Consider the following 8,727-nt stretch of genomic DNA (forward strand, 5'->3'; position numbering starts at 1 on the left):
GTAAACACAAGTTATACATGTTTGAGGCTCTAAGAATGTGTCTTAAGATTGGTAAATGCTGGTTATCGATGTTTGAGGGTCTAAGAAAGTGTTTTAAGGTTGGTAAATGAAAGTTTATAAAGGTTGCAAGGTCTAAGGTAATTTAAGATATCCTGAATAGGTAAAACTGCTTAATAGTTTCTCCTGTTCCTAGGCTACTGTTATATCGACTGTCCAGAGCTTTGATCTCTATTAACAGAGCTCTAATAAATTAATCCAACCCTAATACAAAAACATTCCACTATATCATGTACTATTATGGTTCTAAGCTCAAGACTGTAAGTCTCCATATTATGTCCTTATACTAATGGTTAAGATCAAGTGAGCTTTTGTCCTCTCTACACGAAAGGCTTCTGCCTTTTCTGAGCTCACCTTAAAGAATGCTTATGCTGTTCACACAAATGCGTATGTCCACTGCTTTTTCCACAATGTATATTTCAGTGCAGATTATAATTGTGATACTAACATGTCTAAAGTTTTATCTCCTGTGTAAAACTTAAGAGTAAATCTTCTGAGCTGCAAAAAATCACCTAAATCCACTTCTCAGGTCAATTGGGCTTCAGATAAGTACTGCACTTGCTACCTATCTCAAGAGGTGGGACTCCTCCCCTCTCCATGGTTTTGAGACTCCCCTTTCCTGGCTACCAGATTGGTATCTGCTGCATGCAACACTGGCTGGATTGATGAGCTCTCCTCATTGGCCAGCCACTACATTGGTGAGTTCACCTCATTTATCAGCATAAAATGCCTCTCTAGGTAGGGGAATCTTGACCACTGAGCTCCAGCAACTTCGTAATATCTTTTGAGATGGAGAGACTGCCCCTCAGCCATAGTCTTAACTGGCTATGGTTGACCCTCTCTGCTGACCTACATTTTAGGGCCCCCCTTTCCCTTGAGGGAGCCTCCCACTCACACATGGTCTGTTCTCCCCCTCTCTCACTCGTAGGAAGTCCTAGCACTAGGTGGACCATCCTTTTCTTGGGCTTTGCCTCCCAGGCATCCACACCCCGGTCTGTGGCCAAAAGCTGAGGAGCTATGGATCAGGTAGGACCTCTGATTTGGGTCACACCTTGCCTTTGGGATGCCTTTGGAAAGTCACTGGCTTCTCTGCCTCCCAATGGGAAACTTCCAGACACCTGTTGCTCCAGATTCTCCTCTGGGATGTCTTCTGGAGAATTTCAGGTTTCTACCCCTAAAGCCTGCTAGCACTAGGACCTCTAAGTTTACGCATTTTTGTAACCAAACCTCACCTCAATGACAGATCCACAGCTAAGCCTTTTTAATTTCTGCCAGTGACTGGGTAAATAAAATTCCCCCCAGATAAACGGAGGTTCCCATGTTCAAGTCTCATTGATCCAAATCTTCCACCTTGTTTGCTCTCCCAGAAGTTTTCAATGTATAGCTAAAGAATTTTCTCTATATCCTACTTAACTTTAACTTCTGCCTATATATATTTTCAGTGCCCTGCCAGACACAGATGTTTCCTACAGCCACAACAACACCAAAGCAGCTACCACAAGTGTTTGAGTCTGACCTCACAGACTTCCAACAAGCTGGACCTGTGCTTTCTCTCCCAGCCATGGATGTTCTTGCAGACCCTGGACAGCAAAACAGCCTATTCTTCCTGGACTTGGCCAGCATTTCACCCTTTTGACCTCCCTTCAGAGCCCCCAAGTTTCAGCAGGAAGTAGCCAGAAGAGAATCTATGCCCTTATTCACTTATTATTAACAAAAGTCTGAATGTGCTTCAGGACCAAGAGAAGCAGCTCCACATTCTCCTTTTATTCTACAGTCTCTACCTACTGCCTTGCATGGCTGGCCACTCTCTACTGACAACCCTCTACCCTTAATTTTCCAGGGAAAAGGCTTCTCTTCTTCCTCTTTACCATGTAATCTGACCATTTTGTTGTTATAATTTTTCTTTCCCTCTTAACCCTTTGCTGACAACCAAGAGTCTTGTCCAATGAACCTAAATTTATATACTTTAACTTTCCTTATATAAAAAGTAGCACAAGTTCCTCATTTTTTAATTATAGAAAAAGGGAGGAATGTTAGAATTTTGGAACAAAACCTGTTTCTGGGTTGCCTAGCAGCTTATGATGTCATCACATGTCACCAGCCAAGTGGCCACACCTGAAAGGCATTGTTACCTTGCCCCTTAAAAGGACAAACTGACAAGTGGTTATTCTCTTGGTCCTTCCTCTATCAGGGCACCCCTCTTTCTTTCCTCTTCTCTATCTTTTCCTTTCTTTCTTCCACCCCCTCTCTCTTTCTTTCCCCCATCAAGTCCTGGTCTCTTTTCTCTCTCTCCATATCCAACTAATAAACCTCTTTTATATGTAAGATCTGTCTTATGCCTAATCAGCTTTATTTAATTAGTTTGTCCCATAACCTTACAGCTGCTACTTTCAGCTTTGCCTGTCTTTCTTTTTCTCCCAAACTTGAATAAAATTGTCCTCAATCTTCTGTCCCAGTCTGTTTTCTAATTACTTTATTAATGACTCAAAGGTAACCCTCCTTTTCCTTGGTGACAGGGCTTTCCTCCAGCTGAGGCTGTGTTCTCCCCAACATCTGGGTAGGCTACACACAATGCAGGATCCCAGATGGACATTAGGGGAACTCTCTGACCTCTGGACAAACTATGTGGACTGCCTCCCTTCCGTGCAGGTTGAGCCAAGTCACCAAAAGCAAGAGTTTGCTTCTCGCTCAGAATACTTGGGGCAGACTAGGAGACACAGATGATTTCTCATTAAATTCCAGCTCCCCAACATCAGGGTTCAGAGGTCAGAGTGGTAGAGTGGGGAATAAGCAGTGAAACAAAGGCCTGGTGTGAAAGGGCCACAGCTGAGTCTGGGGCATTCCTAGTCCCTTGGTCCTTGCAAAACAACAGGTGGGAACCGCAGGCTCCAAGCTTGTGGCTCAGTCAGTGCCCATTTGGGGGCTTTACATGAGAATTTTGGGTCCAACCTTGAATGAATGTCCACACTGAACACTAGAAAAATTAATCTCTGATTGTTCTTTTAAAATAGTCATTAGTTGACAGCCATTAACATGAGGTGAGCTAGCAGCAAAGACTACCTGAAGCCTGAATTTATGGATTTGGAAAGGCCAAGGCACAGTCTTCTAGGGCACAGAGCACTCTGTGCCCTCCAGTGGACACTTAGCACATTCCAACCACACAAGTTTGCAGGATCATGGCCACAGCCAACTCTGAAACTCCAGGCCAGAAGAGCACAGCAACAAACTGTCCTGTTTGTTCTAAGAGTCGACATCTCCCAGCAAGGTAGAGATTGGAAAAAGGTCTTTTGTGTATCCCCCAACCTCCCCGGTATTTGGGGTTTGGCACTTTGTTTCTGTGTATTCTTTGAACAAGAAGACAACTTCCCAGGGGGTTCTAGCTGATTATAATCCTGACCAGACTGCTGCTGAAGCAGACTGACCCCTAAAGTGGCTCTTTCCCTCCCCATGTCCCTTCTGAGATGGAATGCAAGTAAAGGTAACTCCAGTTTATGGGATTCTCATTTAGGGAAGTGTGTTTACATCAAGGAGAGCATTGGTGGCCTCTCCAGACCTGCTTTCCTGCCTCCCGCTGGGAAATCAGAGGGCCTGGACTCACTGCAGGCTCATGCTATAGGAAAAGACCCCTGCTAGTGTCCTGTGGTCCGTGATTCCTTTTCACCACTTGTGTCAAATCCACACACCAGCCATTTTGCCTTTCAGAACTTAAAGATGGCATTGCTCTCACTGGGCCCTGCAGCATGGGCATCCTGTTTCTCACAGCTTGGTGATCTCTGGGTTTGGAAAGGCTGTTAGGTCTCTGCTGCTCGGGAGACCCTCGTGTGCATTCTTTGCGTGGTGAGGTCTGTGGGAGAGTTTGTCTATTCTAGTACTTCAAAAAAAAGCTGGAGGTGATCTGAGTGAAGTCAAAAGAACCAAACCCTGGGACACACACACACACACACACACACACACACACACACACACACAACATAGACTGGAGAATTCTCTGGAAGAAAAGGGGGGCTTTTGCCAGCAGCAATTGGGAGAACTTTATGTATGAGGTAGGCAAAGTTGATTAGGAACCCAGTAAGCCTCAGCTGCAGGTTTTAGAAGCTGGAAATACGTGACTGAGTGAGTCCAGAATGTGCACAAAGCCCAGCCCGCCATCACAGGGGAGGTTGAGGGAGTGGAGGAGGGTGGAGTCTCTATCGTAATTTGTTCTCCTAGAGAAAGCAGCTGGAGACAGACTATGCCGAACCCTGCGTGTGCAAGGAAATTTCCAGTACAGAGTAGCAAGTAACTCTAGGAAGAGCTGGTGTGCAACGTTCTTGTTTTTTTTTGTGGGGGGGGTGTGCAGGGGAACACAGCTACAAGGACCAGCCAAAAGCAGGGGATTAAAACAGAAAATGATAAATGGCAGTGTGTTGTCATTTTCTTCCCCATTGCACTGTACAAATTCTGTGTTCTCCTGGTTTTAAGATGTGTGCATGTGTGTGCATATATATTCAGGAAGGAGGCTTGATCCAAGATATTGCTCCATAAAGGAGTGATGCAGCACCTGTTTGGGGGAGAGCAGAACGAATTGCTGGGACAGACTGATGCTCAGGGCACGGCCACTGGGGAGGCGTGGCTAAGTCTCTCATTTCTTAACTCAGGTGGGAACCCCCATATAGCCTTAGTCCTTAAAAGTGGACAAGCTGCCAGCTCTGGGAGGCTGCATGGCCTGAATGTTTTCCCTCCCAGCTTAAAGAACAGGAACATTACCTAACAAATATAGCAAACTTTATCCCTTCATGTTAATGATTAAGATAATATTATTCTCCGGGGGACATAAGACACACTGAGGGGTGGGAAAATGTTGTCTGTCTCTAAAACTGCACACAGAGCATCCTCCAGTCCCTACCTGCCACAGGATATGCCTGGCATACCTGCCCCCTACCCTGAACTCTCCAGCCCAGAGCCTGGGCTGCCCTTCCCCAAGCTGCCCTTCCCTATATAATCTAGTCATTTTTGTTACCCAGGCTTTTGGCCTTTTGGTCTACCCTTTGCCCTCTTTTGGCCAGCCCTTTTGGTCATCAGCAACTCTCTTGCTCTCCCTTCCCCTCTCTCCTCACACGGCCCAGCTCAATGTGGCCATGTCCATACTGGATTCTCCCAGGTGTCTGCCTCTGACTATGCTTTCCCTTTTATCTACAATAAACTTTCTCTTCCACCATACTGAAGAGTAGTCATGTCCTTTTCTTTTCTTTTCTTTTCTTTTTCTTTTAATTTGGGAGGTTAAATTTTAAAAGGTAATAGATTAAATTCTTTCATAGAGAAAATTTCATAACATTGAGTCTGTGGAAATGATTATTGCTGATAACTCTTAAGAAACACCGTTAGGGCCAAGGCTTGTACGGAGAATCCTCCTGCTCCGGAACAATGGGGAGGGTAACCCTAGGGGCAAGATCCCACCAGATTGCTTCCACCTTATGAAGGAGACTACGAGGCTTCTTGCTCTTCAAACACAAGTGGTTCAAAACAAAGCCGCTTTTAATACGGACAGAGAGGATGGAAGCCTTAGGCTGACAGCTGGACTTGGCAGTCTCATCCACAATACCAATTTTGAAGGCATAAAAGATGCAAGACACAGTGCGTGGGTTCCTTATTCATGGTTTCGGAGAGCTTCCAGTGCTAGGGTAACATGTGTAATGTCAGTCTCTACAGGAAAAAGGCTGCCTTCCATGCCTGCACCCCGCTACCCAGGCCATCGCCCCCCTCCCATTAATGCTGCCCCGACGGGGAGGAACATGGTGAAGGTGGAGCAGGTCCTGAGCCTCGAGCTGCAGCACGCATTCAAGTTCCGAGGTCTTCACTGATGTCGTCACCACCAACCTAAAGCTTGGCAACTCAACAAACCGAAATGTGTGTTTTGAAGTGAAGACCACAGCACCACGCAGGTACTGCGTGTGACCCAACAGGGCCTCTCTCAATGTGTCTGCAATGTTACAGCCTTTCGATTATGATCCCATTGAGGAAAGAAAACACAAGTTTATGGTTCAGTCTATCTCTGCTCCGCCTGACACTTCCAATATGGAGGCCGTATGGAAGGAGGCAAAACAGGAAGACCTTATGGATTCAAAACTTAGATGTGTGTTTGAATTGCCAGAGGAAAGTGCTAAACCACATGATGTAGAAATAAATAAAATTATACCCACAAGTGCACCCAAGACAGAAGCAGTGGCAGCCACTAGGTCCCTGACGTCATCCCTTGATGACACCAAAGTGAAGTGGTGGAGGAATGCAAGCAGTTGCAGGGAGAGGTGCAGAGGCTTCAGGAAAAGAGCAGGCAGCTCAAGGGAGAAGACGGGCTTTGGGTGAGGAAGGCACTGCAGAGCAACAGCCCCATGGCAGCTCTGGCTGCCACTGGGACGGAGGACGGTCTCAGCGCCGGCTGCTGGCTCTGGTGGTTTTGTTCTTTATCGTTGGTGTCATTATAGGGAAGATTGCCTTGTAGAGGCTGCATGCGAAGGATGGCAGATTGGATTGATGGATCTACCACATCGTGGGATTTAAATTTATCATAACCATGTGTAAAAAGAAATTAATGTATGATGACATCTCACAGGTCTTGCCTTTAAATACCCCTCCCCATGCACACAAATGCACACACAAATATAGCATAATATAATGATCTTTTAGAAAGTTAAAAACATATAGCAAATGGGTGGGGAAAGGATGGTCAATTACTGAAGGATGCCGTGATTAATCACAGTGGCATATTGTAGCTGTCACGTTAAACTCGGGTAGGCCTGGGCACATGTTGCTAGATCACGTCTCTTAAAGCAAGAAGCTCTTCCTCACGTGTTGGGGCTGGCCCATGGGAGTGCGAGTCCTGCGAGGTGGGGTCTTTTCTCACCCAGGTGGCCTCCCCAGGCCTGCTGTTCTGTCCAAGCATCAGCTCCTCAGACCTACAGAGCTACAGACGCCAAAATGCATTGCACAGTGGCCACAGCTTGTGTGCCTGTAGGTGGTGAGAGAGGCAGGAGTGGACGGACTGACCCAATACTTGGAAATCGACGTCTGTACTCTGTTCTCTTATAGGGACCAAGCTAAATTACTGTTGGCTCGTGTAGTGAAATTGAGCTGTCCATCAGAGATTGTAATGCGTATTTAACTTATTTAGTGTATTTCATACCATGTGTTCCTACTGTCACCAGAGTACAGGCAGTGCCGCAGCCCGCACGTCCCTGTGCCACAGACCACAGTGAGGGACTGCTACGTGGGCGTGGTGGCTCCGTGTCCCTGGAGGTCTGAGGGATGGGGAGGGCCTGAGTTTGAGACAGCTGCCAGGAAGCGTTCTGTTGCAGGTCTGTAGCCTTGTCCTGAGGACAGTCAGCTCTGTTATCCGGTCTTCTATACTGTTCTTCTCTCCCATACCAGTCCCCCTTCCGGAACACAGGCCAGGTCTGACCTGCCCTTCTCAGGATGAATGAGTCAGGCTGCAGAGGGTGAGGGCCAGGGAGGTCAGGGGGGAAAGCACCTCAGCAAATCCATCTGCTGGTGATGAAGAATCTTGACTGTGAATTAATTTCATGCCGTAAAAGACTGATCCAGTTCTGCTCAACTAAGTAGCATCGTAAAGAAAGAGATTAAAATAAAGCCCCAAATTAAGAGTAAAAAAAAAAAAAAAAAAAAAAAAACAAAGAAACAAACAAAGGCTCTGAGAGGCCATATTGTGAATCTGCTTCATACATCTGGCTGAGATGTGACCTCTCAGCCTTCTTATGCTGCTGCTTTACCTGCCCTGCCCTTAGGCTACAGTGATGGCTCTTCTTGGCTGTCAGCTTGACCACATCTGGAATTAATTAAAATCCCAAAATGGAGGCCATAACTGTGAGGGATTTTTGCTTAATTTGAAGTAAGAGGATCCACTTCTAATCTCCATTTTTGAGGTAGGATGGCAAGCCTTTAACCCAGGTCATTTGAGCTGGGAAAACCCACTTCTAATTTGGGCTACACCTTCTGCTGGAATCCTTTACAAAGATATAGGAGAAGGAAGCTTGCTCTTTTCCTGCTTGCTAGCAAGTCAATCCCTTCACTACAAATTCCTTCATTAAGAGCCTACTTCCTCGGGATCCCAGCATGTATTGAAGACTGGCTGAGACATCCAGCCTTGAGGACTGAACGATTACTGGATTCTTGGGCTTTCTATTCACAGCCAGACATTGTAGAATTAGCTAGACTGCAGCCTGAAAGTCATTCTAAAATATTGTGTGTGTAGTGTGTGTGTGTGTGTGAGAGAGAGAGAGAGAGAGAGAGAGAGAGAGAGAGAGAGAGATGCAATCTTTCAGCTTCTTTATGCTGCCACCATGCCTTCCTTGCCCTTAGGATATTGTGATGGCTATTCTTGTTTGTCAACATGGCTATGTCTGGAATTAATTAAAAACCAAATATATCACATACACACATACATGTATGTGTGTATGTGATATACATACATCTGTATTGTTCCAGTATAAGAATAGCTGCACAAACCACTCAGACTCAGTCTCAGTTAGATATGGTTGGTTTACTGGAACGCCTTTTCCAAGCTGATCAATCAGGGCCACAGTAAGGACTCGGGAACCTAACTGTGACATCTACAAGCTCTCACAGCAGGGTTTTTATAGAAAGAACCAAATACAAAAGACGTGGGGAGGGCAGTAA

General features: G+C 45.9%; 1 pseudogene; it reads left to right on the top strand.

The window, feature by feature from the left end:
• The first annotated feature begins 5,828 nt into the window (after positions 1-5,828).
• On the top strand, positions 5,829-7,699 carry LOC129668240 (vesicle-associated membrane protein-associated protein B-like; annotated as a pseudogene).
• The last annotated feature ends 1,028 nt before the right edge of the window (positions 7,700-8,727 follow it).

This window comes from Psammomys obesus, unplaced genomic scaffold, assembly GCF_907164565.1.
Source record: "Psammomys obesus unplaced genomic scaffold, mPsaObe1.curated_primary_1811, whole genome shotgun sequence".
Classification (NCBI taxonomy): Eukaryota; Metazoa; Chordata; class Mammalia; order Rodentia; family Muridae; genus Psammomys; species Psammomys obesus.